Here is an 18,143-nt window from a genome sequence, read left to right on the forward strand (position 1 = left end):
TATTTAGTATGTATTTACCTACACATTTTTTCACCTTTTGAGCAACTATGTTTTAGGGGTATCACCTGGAAATGGCACATAATTAAATTTTAGAGTCTTTTTAATAAAAGAGTATATTCCATTCACATTTATTATTATAACCCAGATATTCAGCCCTATTTTGTCTCTTTATTCAATGGTTGTGTGTACATTTCTTTTTGTTTATTTTGTTTTCTGTCTTTGATATGTTGTATTAGCCTGTTTTCACACTGCTATAAAAAAACTACCTGAGACTGGGTGATTTATAAAGAAAAGAGGTTTAATTGATTCACAGTCATGCATGGCTGGGAGGCCTCAGGAAACTTACAATTATGGCAGAAGGTGAAGGCAAGGCATGTCTTACTTGGTGGCAGGAAAGAGACTGTGCAAGGGAGGAACCGCCACACACTTTTAAACCATCAGCTCTCAAGAGAAACTCACTATCACCAGAACAACATGCGGAAAACACCCCGATGATCCAATCACCTCCCACCAGGTCCCTCCCTTGCCATGCGGGGATTACAATTTGAGATGAGATTTGGGTGGGGACACAGAGCCAAACTATATCTTACGTTGAATATACATTAAGTTGAACCCTATGAAATTGCCTATATTGAGCTGTTTTAGACTTATAAAAATGGCAATTTCATAGGATTTAACCCAATCAGTCTCTTGATCTTTATTTGGGTGTGGGGGATTCTGCAATAGAACATTTTCAGACTGTGATCCTCATCTTTTAGATACTGTTCTGTTTCTCCTGTTTTGCCCCTTATTGGTGGTTTTTGTTTGTTTGTTTGTTGTTTGTTTTCTGGACATTTGTTTATTGGTTGGTTGGTTTACTGGTTTGCTTTCTTTTTAAAATCCCTGAACAAAGCAAGATCTGTAAAGGCATCATGTTTTTAAATGATCAGGCAAATAATTGTATTCGGTGGATTTCCTTTCTCAGCTCCCAAACAGGGAAGCAAATGAGGTGATCAATTCCCAGTCTAATTCCCAGTTTCTTTGGCAGACCTTACCTAGTCCACTGCTCTCTGTGGATTTAAATTTTTGTCTGTTCTTCTCTGATGTTGACATGAAGCTGTCTCTCAGTGCCATCTCTGGTATCATATACTTTATGGTTCAGTGTCTGTGGGGACATTTCACTGGAACTTGGAGAATTGTCTGTGGTTGGTGGTCTGTACCAGTTAGCCAATTCATATCCCACCAGCCTATGTCATCATGTCCCATTTAAAGTTTTGTTCTTAGGCTAGGCACGGTGGCTCATGCCTGTGATCGCAACACTTAGGGAGGCTGAGGAGGGAGGACTGCTTAAAGCTAGAAGTTCAAGACCAGCCTGGGCAACATAGCAAGACCCCATCTCCACAAAAAATCAGCCAGGTACAGTGGCATGCACCTATAGTTCCAGCTATTCAAGAGGCTGAGGTGGGAGGATCTGCTTAAACCCAGAAGTCCAAGGCCGCAGTAAGCTATGATGGCATCACTGCACTCAGCTTGGGCAACAAAGCAAGACACTGACTCAATAACAATAATAAGAATAATAAAGTGTGGTTCTTTGGAGTCATCTTGAAATTTTAACATATGCACATAAACATGAAATGCTGAAAGTAAAGGAGGCAGAAAGAAGCCCTTAACAAAAGCCGAAGGCAGATGGTTTCCTCCAGACACATAAAATAGAATTTAATCTCTCAGTCTCACAATGAGGAAACTTCCCTTGCAACAAGTCAGGGTGATATTCCTAGCAAATACTCTGAAAAATTGTGACATCTGGTTTTAGCCTTAAAAATAATGTTCATATATCAAAAGCTCAATGTCATTAGATGAGAAGTCTGACACGGAAGAGGCTTGGCCACATTCTCTGTTAAGAGAAGCAGGATTCCTGCCCCTAAGCTCCCCAGTAGCCTGCATTTGTTATTGCTGAACATCAGGCCCATGTCGCTGTGTTCAGCCTGCACGTCGACATCCGTTGCAACAACTCTTCCTCCAAGTATTACACACTCAGCACCCACTCCACTGGGATTCGCTGGGATGTGAACCATGACAATGAACCAATGACTGTACTTCGCCTAGGCTTTTCCGAATGGGGCCCAGATGGTGAGTTATGAAGGACATAGGGTGGCCCTCAGTTTTCCCCCCGGCTGCTGTCACAATGGGCTCTTAAAACCGTGAATCTGGGACAGGAGCGGTGGCTCACACCTGTAATCACAACACTTTGGGAGGCCAAGGCAGGCGGATCATGAGGTCAAGAGATAGAGATCATCCTGGCCAACATGGTGAAACCCTGTCTCTACCCAAAATACAAAAATTAGCTGGGCGTGGTGGCGTGCGCCTGTAGTCCCAAGCTATGGGGGAGGCTGAGGCATGAGACTCGCTTGAACCTGGGAGCCAGAGGTTGCGGTGAGCCAAGATCATGCCACTGCACTCCAGCCTGGCAACAGAACAAGACTCTGTCTCAAAAACAGACAAACAAACAACAACAAAAATAAAAATAAAAATAAAAAACGCGAATCTGACCAAGCCACTCTCTGCTTAAAAAACTGCAGTGTTTCCCACTGCTGGGGCACTGTGGCCAGACTCCTTAGAGGAGCCCTAAGGGACCCTCCTGAATGGCCCACCAGCCCCTACAGCTCTTCTAACTCTTCTCTGAGGAAGAGTTACAGCTATTTGATTTTATTTTATTTATTTTATTTGAGATGGAGTCTCACTCTGCCGCCCAGGCTGGAGTGCGATGGGGTGAACTCAGCTCACCACAACCTCTGCCTCCCAGGTTCCAGTGATTCTCCTGCCTCAACCTCCTGAGTAGCTGGGACTACAGGTGCGTGCCATCATGCCAACTAATTTTTGTATTTTTTTAGTACAGACAGAGTTTTGCCATGTTGGCGAGGCTGGTCTCGAACTCCTGACCTCTGGTGATCCACCCGTCTCGGCCTCCCAAAGTGCTGGGATTACAGGCATGAGCCACCATGCCTGATCTAGTTACAGCCATTTTAACCCCAGCCCTCCCCACTGTCCCTGGCTGTCGCTTTTCATGGGCTCCATTGCTTCCAGAAGCCTGGCCAATCCACCGGAAGGCCATCCTCCCACCTAGCCTCCTCCCTGTTCTCCGGCTAAAACCCAAAGCATCCCTGGGCACCTGCCCCTGTGTCTGGTGAAGCCCTCCCTGATATCCCAGGCAGTCTTCTGGATCCCTTCAGCATCTGTTTCCCCATACAGCAGGTGCCACATGGTACTCCAAGCCGTGGCTTCATGCCTTCAACAGCATCATCACCCTGAGCTTCCAAGGACGTACCCATGCACCTGTTGTCTTGAGGAGGCAACGTGGCACAGAGCACGGGTTTGGGCTCAGACTTCCCAGACATACACCCTTGGGCGAGTTACTTCACCTCCCCAAGTCTACTTTCCCCATCTACAGGTTGAGGTCTCAATAGCACCTGCCTCATTCTGCAGACCCAATGGGCGTGTGTTTGTGACATGCCTCCCAGTAGCGCCTGTGACAGAGAATGAGCATGTGTTTTGGTTGTTGCCATGATTGTACTGTTATTCTCAACACCTTTGTCAGCCCAAAGTCAAAAACAGTGCCTGACACAGGTCAGAGGAATGTCTGTGCTCTGGACAGTGGAGCCACATTCTCCCCCCTTGTTTTATCTGATGTTTCATTCATCCTTTTGACTCATCCTCACGTCCTGTCTTGCCAGGACACATGGGCAAGGGCTGGGTCTGGGCTAAGAGATGCAGCTTCCAAAAAGATGGGTCTGAAACTATTGTGGCCTGATGGCTTGCTTGATTTTTAAAGCTGTTTGCAAAGCTACAGCAAACTACATATGGGCAACATACACCCTCTCCCTGCTGTGGTTATCAGCCGGGAACTGCCACCTCCCTGCCGTTCTTGGCCTCCCAAAACTTCCTTTGCATCCCGATCACATATTTTTGTTTTCCTCCAGAAATCAACAAAGCACCAAAAAACACAACTCGACAGAAAACCCGGCCGAATTTTGATTTTTAAAAATTGCAAATAGCTCCTTTCCCTTCTATTCCCTCAAATAACTAACCAGGGACAGGCCATGCTTCCTCTGATCCTATTCAGGAAATGAATTTTGATGACCAGAGTTACGTGGATGTGTGGTATGTTTCCCCATCTGTGGGAGTTCTCTAGCCGTGGACACTTTTTTCCAGTCCTATAAGGAGCTTGCTGGAACTGGACACAGGAGAGTTGAGTCAAGTTCCTTAAGTCAGTTCTGGATCTTCGATTGACGAGTTCAAGTTCTCTGCATGACCCAAGGCTGAATCATCTGCAGTTTGGCCTCTGCCCAGTAGAGTAAACTTAGGTACTGTAGAGCAGCTACATAATTTTTATAATAAAGTCCATCCACCAGGACAACGCATGGCTGGCCTAGGATTACGGACCCAGTGGAATGGTTGTGGATCCCTACTATATAAAAAGCTCTTGAAAAGCAATGAAGAAAAGGAGAGAAACCTGTTGGAAAACTATGGGAAAGACATGAGCAGGCAATTCAAAGAGAAGGAAATTCAGTTACCAGTAAAAATATAAAAAAGCGCCCGACCTCATAACTGCTTTAAAAACTGCATTTTTTAAACCAATAATATAAGAATTTTGAGTTTTGTTTTTGATTTGTCTATCAGATTGGCGAAGACAAAAAAGGTTGAAAATACCCAATGTCACTATTGGAGAGAGCACAAATTGATTCAGCCTCCATGGGAGGGGTAGGGACTATAAGGACCTATGGATCACATTTTAAATTGTGGCTGATCTTTGATAGCAACTATGCATCTATGAATTAGCTTAACCGAAAAACCCGTGTAAGTGTACAAGCATAGATAGGAAGGATATTCATTATGGCATTGTTTTTAATGGCAAATTTTAGGACCTTCAACCCCAAAAAGGAACCAGGCCCAGGAGGTTCACAGGGAATAGCTCCTAAACCTTTCATCCCAATGCTGTTTAAAACTTGAGCATACAACAAGAAAGAAAATTTTTTAAATTATTTTTATAAAGCAAGTATAACATTGATATCAAAACTTGATGGGAGCTTTGGATAAAATTTCTTATAAATATCAAGGGGAAAATCCAAAGTAAAATATAAACAAATAGAATTCAGAAGCACAGGAAAAGAAGACTATATTCACACTGGGAAATATGTTAATAAAATTGATTGTATTAATTGACTTTAGGGGAGGTAATCAAATGATTGTTTCCATAGTTGAAAAACATTTGAAAAATTCCTGGTTAAACACTCAATAAAAAAGAATAGATGGAACTATCTTTAATCCAACAAAATATTTCCATCTCAGCCAGCTTCCTCTTAATACAAGAAACATGAAAGGTATTGCCACTAAGACAGCAACAATCATTATCAACACTGTTATTTAATTGTTGCAGAATTACTAGCAAATACAACCAGAAAAGGCAAATAAATTCAAAGTATAAAAATGGAAAAGAAGAAAAAGTCTTAGTATTTGCAGGTGATATCCTTATATTCCTGGAAAACCCCCCAAAATACATTGAAAGGCTATTATAAGCAATCAAATGCATCACTAAGGGAGCAGACTATATTAAAAAATCAGTAGCTTTCACACACACACACACGTGCACACACACACACCACACACAATCCAGAATCTGCTTCTCAGTTAATTTTTTTAAAAGATAAAATGCTAGGAATAAGCATAAAAGGAATTTTTAAGATCTCTATTTTTTAAAACTCTTAAGAACTATTGAAGAACACAAAGGAAAATAAACAATTGGAAAAACAACCCAAATTCTAGAAGCCAATTCTCACTGTTAATTTCCAAAGTCAACTTGACCCCATTGAAAATACAAATAGCTTCTTTTTCTCTAACCAGACAAAGCAATGGTAAAATTCATGTGGAAAAATAAATAAGATAGCCAGGAAAACCCTGAAAAAGAAGAGGAGAAAAGAGTATGATAATCTTGGCAGATATTTAAACATATTATAAAGCATCAGTCCATCAATGATAGACTGGATTAAGAAAATGTGGCACATATACACCATGGAATACTATGCAGCCATAAAAAAGGATGAGTTCATGTCCTTTGTAGTGACATGGATGAAGCCGGAAACCATCATTCTGAGCAAACTATCTCAAGGACAGAAAACCAAACACCACATGTTCTCACTCATAGCTGGGAATTGAACAATGAGAACACTTGGACCCAGGGTTGGGAACATCACACACCAGGGCCTGTCGTGGGGTGGGGGAAGTGGGGAGGGATAGCATTAGGAGATATACTTAATATAAATGATGAGTTAATGGGTGTAGCACACCAACATGGCACCTGTATACATATGTAACAAACCTGCACGTTGTGCACATGTACCCTAGAACTTAAAGTATAATTTAAAAAAAAAAGAAAAAAAAGCATCAGTCATTAAAACAGTATGATACCAGAAATAAACAGACCACTGACAAGGTATAAAAAGTTCAGATAGACTCAGAATACACATGACACTTCAGTACGTGGAAAAGAGGGCATCTTAACCAATGGGGAAGAGATGGCCACAAATGGTGTTAGGACAATCAGGGACCTCGTCACATAGCTCAGATGAATTCCACATCGATCAAAGGTTCAAAAGAGAAAAGTAAAGGAAAAAAATCATAAAAGTGCTACAAGAAAACATGAAAGAATTATTTTACAGCTAGACAATGGGGAAGGCCTTTAAATTATGACTAAAAATATAAAAGGGATAAAAAAGTTTAAATTACATGAAAACAAAAATCTCTCACGTTAAAAAAAAAAAGCACCGTAAGAAAAACCAAAAAGCAAGACTAATTGAAATCTTTAGGGTAGGCCCTAATCCAATAAAACTGGTGTCCTCACAAGAAGAGAAGATTAAGATGCAATTTCAATTTATGAAGCCTACACTGTGGTTATCCAACTGTCTATAAATGTTGTCAATTTTGATGGTGTAAAGTTAAAAGTACAGTTAGGAAGGGGAAAAGAAAATGACCCTAATCCAATATAACTGGTATCCTTATAAGAGGAGATTCAGGCACAGTTTCAATTTCTGAAGCCTGAACTGTGGTTAGCCAACTATCTATAAATGTCCATTTTGATGGTGTAAAGTTTAAAGTACAGTCAGGAAGGGGGAAGAGAAAATGAGGAGATGTATGTTATAGACTGAATGTTTGTGTCCCTCCAGGATTCATATGTTAAAGCCTGACAGTGTGGCTGTATTTGGAGATGGGGCCTCTAAGTAAGTGACTAGGGTTAAATGAGGTCAGAAAGGTGGGGCCCTGATCTATTAAGATTGTTGTTCTTACAAGAAGAGACACCAGAGAGCTCCCTCTCTCTCTCTCCATCTTCCCCCACTGCCAGCCACATGAGGACACAGCAAGAAGGCTGCAGTCTGCAAGCCAGGAAGAGAGCCCTCACCAGCAACCAACCCTGCCACCTTGATTTGGAACTTCCAGCCTCCAGGACTGTGAAACAATAAATTCCTGTTCTTTAGGCCAACCAGTCTGTGATATTTTGTTATGGCAGCCATAAGCATCTCACAGAATGGTGAATGGAAAGACGCCACCAGCCCTTGCTGTGTCCTGTTCACGTACCATCGTGTATATAGATGTGGATACAATTCACTTACAATATCCCACCATCTCCTCCTGAAACAGTGAGATCAGATTTCATTTCCTCTGTGAGGCTCATTTTTGATTCAGTGGTATCACTGTCATAAGATTGAAACAGGCTCTTAGGATTTTAGAACTATAAGAAATGTTCACCATTATCCCAGGCAACCTATCAAATCACGCTGACAGGGAGGATCTTGCTGATGGAGAGTGTTAGGGTTCAGTCATGCTCCCCCAAAATGAACATGTTGAAGTCCTAACCCCCAGAGCCTCAGAACTGACCCCAATTGCCCAGTGACTGCAGTTGGACATGAGGTCTTCACAGAGGTGATTAAGGTAAAATGAGGTCAGATGGGGGAGTCCTAATCCAATCTGACTTGTGTCCTTATAAGAAAAGGAGATGAGGACACAGATATGCACAGAGGATGATCACGTGAGGACACAGGGAGAACGCATGTCTACAAGCCAGAGAGAGACCTCAGGAGAAACCAGACCTTGACAGCCCAGCCCTCCCCAAACAACCCCATGTCTACACTAAAGTCCCCCTCCCAGCCTTCCCACCCACCCCCACCCATACAGAGTGTCCCCCACCCAGCACCTGATGGTGAGCAGATTCCAGGAATGAGATTCAAGGTACAATAAGAACGGGCACAGAGCAAGACAAGCCAAGGAGATAAGGCCAGAGAGGGCAGGGGGCTCCCCAGACAGAGGAGCTAAGTCTGTCCATGAAGGAGGGTGCCGTGTACATCTGTGAAGAGAAGGAAAGAAATGGAAAATCCTTTCTCTGAAGGAAAACGAAAGGAGACCCGTTCTCTGGGAGCTTTACTCAGCTGCGTCTTTCCCGTCGAAAAAGTCTCGGAAAGCTGTCAGATTCTTCACAGTCCTGTTCTCTGCTTGGATTCTCAAGTATTGCGAGAAAAATTTAATCCTTATGTTCCAGATTCATTTATACTAAAATCATCAAAATGCTTTCGTCTGTCTAAGGGGACTTTGGTGTTCTTTTTATAGACCTATTCAAGCCTATTTTCACTTTGAATCACGTTCTGAAAATTGTAAGTGAATGCAATCTCCTGCTCCCTGAATTCCGTTCTGTTTCATGGTTGGAACTCTCTAGAGCGGGGACGACACTCTGTGTGGCTGAATGAACTCACCTCTCTTCCTATTGAGCTGGACTGTGCTGCACGCAGAGGGCCAGAGGAGGCCACGTCTGCTCCGAGGGCCCACGGGGGCTTAGCGGGCCGCACGTGTTGCTTCCTGATCACCCGGTGCCCGCACCGGCCCCGGTATAGACAATGAGCTCTCAACACCAGGGCCTCTGCCCAGTGGCTCTGGCAGCTCCCCGGGGCAGTGAGGCCTTCCCTCTGAGTGCTCACCATGCCAGGCGGCAAACGCTCTTGTCTCTGGGTCCTGGTCTAAGAACCTCCCCCCAACGTCTGTCTGGCTCAGTGCTTCCCAAAAGCGGCTGCATTTCAGAATCGCCTGGAAGCTTTAAACAAACCCAGATGGATTCCGCCAAAGTGGCAGTGGGTGGCCTTCGTCTTCTTGCAAAACTGTCCCAGGTGAGTCTTCTGTGTGGCCAGGTGAGAACCACCGGTCGGGCCCAGTTCCATGCACAGTAAGTGACTGTTGAATACGAAAATGGGAAACGCCTCCATGTAGGTGTCCAAAGGTACCTTCCTCCAAAACCTCCCCCACGCCCCCTGCTCAGTCCCCATTGGCCGTGCGTAGGCCAGTCATCGGGGTGACAGAAGGACAGCCAGGGAGCCACCTTCTTGCTGCTGGGGTCCCCTTTCTGGGCCAGCCCTCCTTCCACAGCCCATAGGGGAGCAGATTGGCACCTCATTTAAGCTTTTTCTCTGTGGCCGAACTTTTAACTCTTTGTTTCCTGTGTCGTCGCTTTGTCTCCCCAGCCAGGTGTAAACCGCTGAAGGCAGAGGCCGCATCTCCAAGCTGTTGCCCTCCCCAGGGCCTGATTGGAGGCTGCACCAAGAGGCTGCACAGGGAGGATGAGGTTTTGGCCTTGAAGGCCAGTTCTGCCAGCTCCAGGGACCTTGGAGAACAGATCCTAAGTTGGGTACATTCAGTCTCGGGGTGGGCAGAGACAGGCTCAGCCAGCCATAGTTCCTTTTCTCCTTCCTGCAGACACAGTGATTGGCTCAGGGCGGTCATGTGACCCAAGCAGAGCAAATCAGAGTCCTCCTTGGGATTGCTCTGTGGGTGGTGGCGCAGATGAGTGTTCTTTCCACTAGGGTCGGAGAACAACATAAGCCTGGAGTGCATCATCTTCTCTGGCCACGTGACAGATGCGCGTGTGAACTGGCAAAGAGAAAGGAGAGAATATTCAGAGGAAATCAGAGCCAAGACAGAAAACAAAGCCTAATGACATCACCTGAGTGCCTAGATCCAGCCATCCCTGAAACCACTTGACTTCTCCAGTCACAAGAGCCAACTGGGATCCTTTTGGCTCATGCTGGTTTTTGTAGGATTCTACCCCCTGCCACCAGGCATTTAACAGAGCACACTAAGGACTGTGCAGAGGATGCCACCAGAGAGGTAAAGTGGCTGACGCAGTGAGCCTGAAGGAATGGGGTGCTTAGCCCAAAAAGAAGAGTGCTGTGCTGGTTGACTCCTGGTATTCAAAGGGCAGGTGAGAGAAGAATTTGCTCAAATGAGCAGCCTCACAGTGCCAGAGGTCGGGGTGGGTGTGTGGGACTCTGCTGTGAGGGAAGGCTGCCCCACACAGCTTCACCCTCTCCTTGGTCAACTCAGAGTTCTGTGGTGCAGACGTGCACAGCTCAAGCTTCCCCATTCCACAGCCTATTTCGGGGACACAGATGACTCAGCCAGCATCTTACCCACCCACCCACGCCCAGCACCTTCCCAGCAGAGGTGGTTGACATCCCAAAAAGCCCACAACTGCTAGACATACGATGGGCTCCCCCAGGAACCCACTCCACGGGCCCCACTCTTACTGTAGCTCGCCCCAGCCCATCGCAGCTGACATGGCCCTAGCCAGATGCTGACAGTTCCCCTGCTTGCAGGGCGTGAGTGAGTCCGGGGTCACTTGAGGCCTTTGAGGCAGTAGGGTCTGTGTAATAAGAAGCCTGGCATCAAGTGTGGAAGGGGTCTTCTCCTGGGAGTGGAGACCTGGGTGAGAGGCAGTCCTGCCACAAAGAACTGGGGACCTAAAGCCGTGTCTCCTGTCCTCCTTGGGCCTCTGATTCCTCAGGTCTGAATACCAACAAGCCTTTGGAGCTTATGCGGTCACAAGAGCTAGGACCACTGCACCAACTTCCCTTGGAGCCCACCCCATGTGTGACAGGCCCAATTGTGTCCCCAGAATTCATATGTAGAGGTCCTAACCCCGGTGCCTCAGAATGTGACTGCTTTAGAGATAGGGCTTTTAGGAGTAATTAAGTTAAAATGAGGTCCCTAGCACGGGCCCTAATCCCATATGACTGTGTCCCTATAAGAAGAGTAGATGAGGACACAGACACACACAGAGGGTCAACCCTGTGAGGACACAGGGAGAAGATACCATCTACAAGCCAAGAAAGAGGCCTCAGGGAAAACCAACCCTGCCAACACTTTGATCTTGGACTTCCAACCTCCAGAACTGTGAGAAGACAAACGCCTGTAGTTTAAGCCATCTGCCTGTTTTGGCAGCGGGACCAACAACTGCACCAGGTCATGCCTCAGCGCCGTTGCTCCGGCTGGGCCCTTGACCTGGGGTGCCCGCCCTCTCCCACTGGCCAGACTGCCTTCCTCTTCCGCCTTCAAGGCATAAGTTGGTGTTGGTGTCACTTATTCTAGGAAGGCTCTCTGGTACACACATGCTCACACACATGCTTGCATCCACACACACGCTCTCACACACACACACTCACACGCTCACACACATGCACACATATGCTCACACACGTGCTCACATGCACACACATACTCACACACATGCTCACACACACTGACATACACACACATGCCCTCACACACGCTCACACACGCTCACACATACACACATGCTGTCATGCACACACATGCTTATGCACACACGCTGTCACACACATGCTGACACACACGCACACTCATGCTTTCACACACACATGCTCACATAACACATCCTCACACATGCTCACACACACTCACATACACACACATGCACTCACGTACACAGGCCCCCACACACAAACATGCTCACACACACGCTCACATACACACACTCACACACATGGTCATGCACAGGCTCACACACACATACTCACACACAGGCTCACACACTCACATACACACATGCTCACACACAGGCTCACACACGCGCTCACACATGCTCACACACACACACAGAGTTGCTTCCTTCTGTTAGATGATGGGCCCTGGCAGCAGCAAATGCCACCTTGGTGTCTCACCTTGGCCATCCCATTACCATCTCCCTGTCCCTAGAGTCCCCAGGTAGACACTGCCCACCTGCGCTCAGAAGCCCAGCATCCCCTTCTACCTCACTGGGAGCACCTGCAGGACCAAGAGGGTCCCTCTAGTCCTTGGACTCAGCATCCAGCACCATGCGAGCGCCTTGGCTTTCAGGACTTGTCAGGTGAAGGAGTGACAGGCACATCCCAGCCACCATCACCACAGACCCGTGGCTGGGCACACGGTGGCCCCTTCCCAACTGCTTTATTTCCCCAGAACTCCCAGGACCTCATGCCTCGTCCTCACACTCTCCTTGCCAGACACAGGGACATGGCTACATGCAGACATTTTGGCCACTCCTGGGCCTCTAGGGACTGTGTTGACTCAAGTCTTAATGGGGCTTATTAGAGATCTTTTTCTTCTTCTTCAACAGCAACAAAACGGACCCTACCGTGTGCCTGTCCTGGAAACAACAGACACCTTGTTGGGCAGGCTGGGCAGTGGAGACACAGAGCCGGCCCCACCCAGTGACCCCTCCAGCCAGGAGCCACCATGCGAGAGTCGCCCTCCCAGCATTCTGTCCCCTGAGAGGCGAAGTGTGGGTGCGGGCTTTGTCAGGTGGCTGAGCTCTTGGCTACCTTCCTAGGGGGTCCCTGCAGGAAGAAGCTGAGGGGCTCTGAGAACCTGTCCAGGCTCTGCCCAGAGTTGGCCCTGCCAGTGATGATGTGAAGAGGGTGGTGACATCGGGCCTGCCCATGGTCACCCCTGATTTCTGCTGCTGCCTCAGAGGGGGGTGTAGGCTGCTCAGCCCAATCACAGGCTCCAGCAAAGCCACCTCCAGTTCGAATTTCCCTCACCTGCAAACCAAAGGCGCATGGAGTACCTGCCATGGGAGGGGGAAAGCAAGCATCCTTCCCGTAGCCCTGGCGGTGGGATGGGGTGGGAACCCCAGGAGCACCGGGGTTTCTCTCTACGGACAGGCTAGCATCCCATCCTCTGTCCCCAGGGGACGCCTCTCTCCAAAGGGCAGCTCCAACCTGCAGGGTTACCAGCCCCCACAAGTCGGAGGGGGATGACTGGCCCACAGGATGCAGTCCCCTGCTCAGGATGTCGTAACAAGGCCCACAGACCGAGTGGCCTAACAATCGAAATGTATCCACTCACAGTTCCGGAGGCCCCAGGTCCATACTGAAGGTGCCAGGAGGGTTGGTTCTGTCTGAGGGAAACCCGTGCCACGCCTCTCCTTCGCTGCTGGGGGCCCCACGCACTCCTTGGCTTGTCAATGGCCTCCTCTCCCTGCGTCTCCCCTTGGTTGCCCCTCTGTGTGATTTCCCCTTTTCATGAAGGCCACAGTCATGTTGGATTAGTGCCCCTCCTAATGACCTCATCTTAATCATCTGCAGAGACCCTATTTCCAAACAAGGTCACATTCCCGTTCATGGGTACCAGGGCTCAGGACTCCAGCATCACTTAAGGGGGCCAATCCCACAGGATAGGGGAGGCCAGTGCTTCGTGTCCCTTCCTACCAGGCCAGGAGGTGCATCGGCCCGTGGGACTCCAGGCACAGAGTGTAGAACATTCAGGAGAAAGTCCTCTCTCTAGTCCAGCAAAATCTCCAGGCCTCTGTGCACTGGGAGCTGAGGAAATGGCGTAGAATTTGTCTCATCTTATGGTGATTCCAAGTAGACACAGTGTTGGTGCCACACACAAGACACTGGCAATACCAGGCCAGCCTTTTAAAATTTTATTATTATCATTATAATCATTGTCACTGTTACAATTGATGCAGCCTGAGATTTACTTAGAAAAAAGGAATGGCCATGAGCTTTTGTGAGAACTGGGGACTGACGTCAGGACAGGTGTCCCCATGGTGTGAGCACCTGGGGTAGGAAGGACTTGCTTATGTGCTCACAGCCCCTGAGTCCTTGTGCTGTCAAGAGGAAGCAGAGTTCCCCGGAAATATGGCCAGAGGGATGTAACCACTTCCTTATGCATGGCACATGGGTTCCGGGTCCCCATAGTTGGTGCTGACAGCCACCCGGTGGGCAGGAGTAGCATGGCTCTGCCTACTCTTGCGTCAGGCTCAGGGTCCACTCAGCAGCCCCAGCCTCTAGCCTGGAAGGGTCTGGACAGGTGGTTGGTCATCCCTGGAGGGCCACTGACCAAGTGTGGCCCTGGTCGAATTAGGGTGTAGCTCTAGTCTGATAGGACTGTGGCCCTATAGGAAGAGCAAGAGACACCAGACAGCCTACTCCCTCTCTTCCTCCACCATGCAAAGACACAGCAAGAAGGCGGCAGTCTGGCAGCCAGGAAGGGAGCCCTCACCAGGAGCTAAACCCAACAGGAACCTTGGTCTTGGACGTCTGGCTTCCAGAATTGTGAGAAAATTCTGTTGTTTAAGCCACCCAGTCTGTGGTATTTTGTTATAACATCCTAAGCAGATGGAGGCAGCTCTCCTTGCTTTGCTAATAATAATCATTTACCTAGGTACATGAATTCAGGTGTTCAGAAAGCTTTCCTGGCCAGGTATGGTGGTTCACACCTGTAATCTCAGCACTTGGGGAGGCAGCAGTGGGAGGATTGCTTGAGCCCAAGAGTTCAAGACCAGCCAGGGCAACATGGTGAAACCCCATCTCTACTGAAAATAGAAAAATTAGCCGGGCATGGTGGCACACCTGCAGTCCCAGCTACTTGAGAGGCTGAGAGGTAGGAGGATCGCTTGAGCCCAAGAGTTCGAGGCTGTAGTGAGCCATGACAGCAACACTCCACTCCAGCACAGTGACTCACTCCTTTAATCCCAGCACTTTGGGAGGCCAAGGTGGGAGAATCGCTGGAGCCCAGGAGTTCAAGACCAGAAAGCTTTCCTACCCTTACCTCTCAATCTTAACACTCCATGGTGCAAACGCTTTGGGGGTGGTGGGGCCAGGCCAGAGCCCAGGGCTCAGTCCCCTGGCTCAGTACTACGTCCCATACTCCAAAGTTAGATTTCAGAGCTGTTTGTGATCAGTCTACTTGGGCACTTGAGAATGAAACCCATTTCTCAGATTGAAAACAGAGGCCAGAGGAGTTAAACAAAGGCCTAGAAGTCCGAGGAGCCTGGCTGTACATATTCATTTATAGCATAAACAAACTGACCAATTGTAATAAAATGGGTTAAAGAGGCTGGAGAGGCAAAGAGAGTTTCTGAGTTCCTGCCCGCCAGGCACACCCTGCAGGTTTCTCCAGAGATGTTCCTGTTCTCTTCGCAGCCAGGGGTCTCCCCCTTGGAGTTCCCAGCCATGCACCTAATCCTGCCTCATGAAACTGGATCCCACCAGACAGCTAAGCCTTCGGATGCCTGTAATTCCTTGGCTAATGCTAGGCTTAATTAAGACATCGACTTTAATAGCATTCTCACCGATTACTTTAAGAAATGGCAGGTCTGAAAGATGATATTTCCTGGTGTGCAAAGATATCATGATGAAATCTCCAAGTCATCGTTTCAACACAGGAAGTTATCGGCTACCTGGGGCAGTGCCGGTCCTGCTGCACAATTGGCCCGCTGTTAGCAGCGTTATTTAAGAGGCTGAGGCATCCACGTTTCCCAGGAGCCGGTCAGTGGGGAAAAAAAGGATCAATTGAGTATTTTAGCTCTGCATATAGGTCTTCTCGATGTTTGGTTTGCTTTGATGCGGAGTAAAAGTAAGCGTTATACGTTTGAACTTGTCGCTTTATCTTTTCCAGACTTCTGTCATGTCTCAAAGTCAGCTAAAAAAAAAAAAAAAAGTCAGCTTGAGTTAAATTAGCATTTCTGCCTCTCTTCCTTTGCCTGTCTTTATGCCTTTCAGTTTTAAAAATAAGTATCATAGTTTTATAAAAATCGAGTACCAGAATCTTTACAGTTCCACATGGCATAGCTGCCACCCAAGTCGAACGTGAAGCTGAGCTCCCGTTAGATCTGCAGACCCTCCCCATCAATGTCCATCTGGTGCATCAGGGTTGCGGGGTACACTGGAGAGGAAACACAATTTCTATAAGGAATGGAGTACAGTTTATAAAACAAGCTATTTGTTTCCACCATGAGGTGGTCTATCTCTAGCAGGGTGTTGCCCTTTTTATAACATGGGTCTCTGTTTTTGAAAGAAATTGTCTGTTATGTGCAAATTATTATTTTTGGAAGGAGGAAACCAAAATGTCAGTGCATTCCTAAGCCACCCTAGGGGTAGGGGTGAGGGGACTTTCCTGGGATCCTCCTCCATCGTCCAAGCAGAATCAAAGCTGGGGCAAGATTTCACTTGAGTCAGCACCACCCTACACCCCCATGTCTCCATCCCTGGAGCCTAGATGGATTCAGTAGAGTGATGAGTTAATACTAGTTTCCTTCGTTAGCCAACTGGCCACTTAGGGTCCAAAGAAGAGACCTTCCGTGGGCACTGACCAAGGCCAGCACCCACAGCAGGAAGAACTGCTGGCAACGGGCAGCTCCAGACCCCATATCTGCACCTCTTGGGAGGGACAGTGGCCTGCGGAGCGGCACCCACATGGGAGCGTGTGCATCCCAACAGAACTCTCACCGTGTAAACCCCTCCTCGCCTGGGACCCCGTGCCACATTCAGACCTCGGAAATTCATGTGTACTCAGGAAATTCAAACACATTATCATTCTCCAACATGCGGTGATGACGGTAATGACACTGGGAGGCCTTCGCTCAAAGCAACCGTGGATGGAGCTGACAGGGCAAGTGTTAATAGGACCACCACTGATGAACGGGGAAGGAAGCAAAGCCAACCATATTTCCACTCCTCCTTTGCTCTCAATAACCCCTGGACTCCATACCTCAGACCGTCCCTCCCTGAGTCCCTCTTGGGAACAGGACGTGTGCTCTGGCTTTTGCAGGAGTCTCCGTTGCTTGGGACCCCCCCAGGCCCCAGGACTGTGGCCAGTCCTCGCCTGCCTTTGTTCTTTGGCAGGCCCGCTGGCCTCTCCACCAGGCAGCCACATCCTCTGCAGAGATGCACATATTCGTTTATTTATTCAATTCATTTTGACTTATTCATCAGATTTAAATGGACTCTTTTTCATAAAAGCCCAAAGAGTAGAAGGAAGGTGGCTCTCCAGATGCAGGCGCTGGGCCCCATGAGTTTCCTGTTAACCCCTTGATGAGGTCCCTACATGTGCAAGACCACGGTGGCAGAGAGGAGGCCGAGAGCAGAGGCCATGGGAGACAACAGCTGCTTTACGCCCAGCTTTGAGGGCCAGCCTGGCCAGGAGAAACCTGAAGGTGGGAACCTGCAGCTTCCTGGGCCCAGCTGAGCCTGGGGTGAATCCACATGTTTACAAGAGGGTGCAGTATGCAGGACCGGCCGCACAGCTCAGATGGAAACTCCCCTCCTACAGTCTAAGTCCAGATTCCTGGCTTGGCCTTCAAGTCTCTCCAGACCGACTACTTTTCCAGCATCCACTTCAGAACCCTGTGGTCAACACAGCAGAGCAGCCGCTTTCTCATCCCCAAGCTCACCATCCAGGTCCCCTGTGTTGGCTTCTGGGAGCATCCCCTAGTCTCTGATGAAAGCTGCTGAGGACTCACAGCCATGTCCTGAGCCAAGAATTGACATTGACTGCATGAAAGCCACCTGGCCTGGAACATCCCACCAGAACCACCCTGCCTGGTAGGGCCATAGTCAGTGACTGACTGACTGATGCTGGGGGTCTAAGGGCCCCCATGCCTCACTGTGGGACTGACTCTGTGATGCAGGTCACACTCCAGAGCCCCCTGTGGGGCTGAAACCACCACTGTGCTGAGCCTCCCCTGCCCCATCTAGCCTCTCTCACTTTCTTTCTCTTGAAAGCCCTCTGTCAATCAATCCCATGGACCCAAACCCTTGTCTCAGGCTCTGCATCTGAGAAGCCTGGCCAGAGACCCTGCCCTTTCATATCCTTCTGGCTTTGCTGCCTCTGTCCCCTCCATGGAAAGGCCTCTTTCTCCCTTATCATGGGTTGAATTGTGTCCCTCAAATATTTATGTGTTGATATCCTAACCCCCCATATCTCAGGATGTGACACTGTTTTTGGGAACAGGGACTTCGAAGAGGTAATTTAAGTCAAGTGAGATCACATGGGTGGACCTTAATCCC

General features: G+C 48.2%; 1 long non-coding RNA gene across 1 annotated transcript in view; it reads right to left on the reverse strand.

The window, feature by feature from the left end:
- Positions 1-15,377: 15,377 nt before the first annotated feature.
- Positions 15,378-18,143, reverse strand: part of LOC129525585 (uncharacterized) — a 36,664-nt gene continuing 33,898 nt past the window's right edge. The window contains exon 3 of the long non-coding RNA XR_008669981.2: positions 15,378-15,777. This is a non-coding gene — a long non-coding RNA (uncharacterized lncRNA). The remainder of the gene's footprint in view (positions 15,778-18,143) is intronic.

This window comes from Gorilla gorilla, chromosome 9 (assembly GCF_029281585.2).
Source record: "Gorilla gorilla gorilla isolate KB3781 chromosome 9, NHGRI_mGorGor1-v2.1_pri, whole genome shotgun sequence".
Lineage (NCBI taxonomy): Eukaryota > Metazoa > Chordata > Mammalia > Primates > Hominidae > Gorilla > Gorilla gorilla.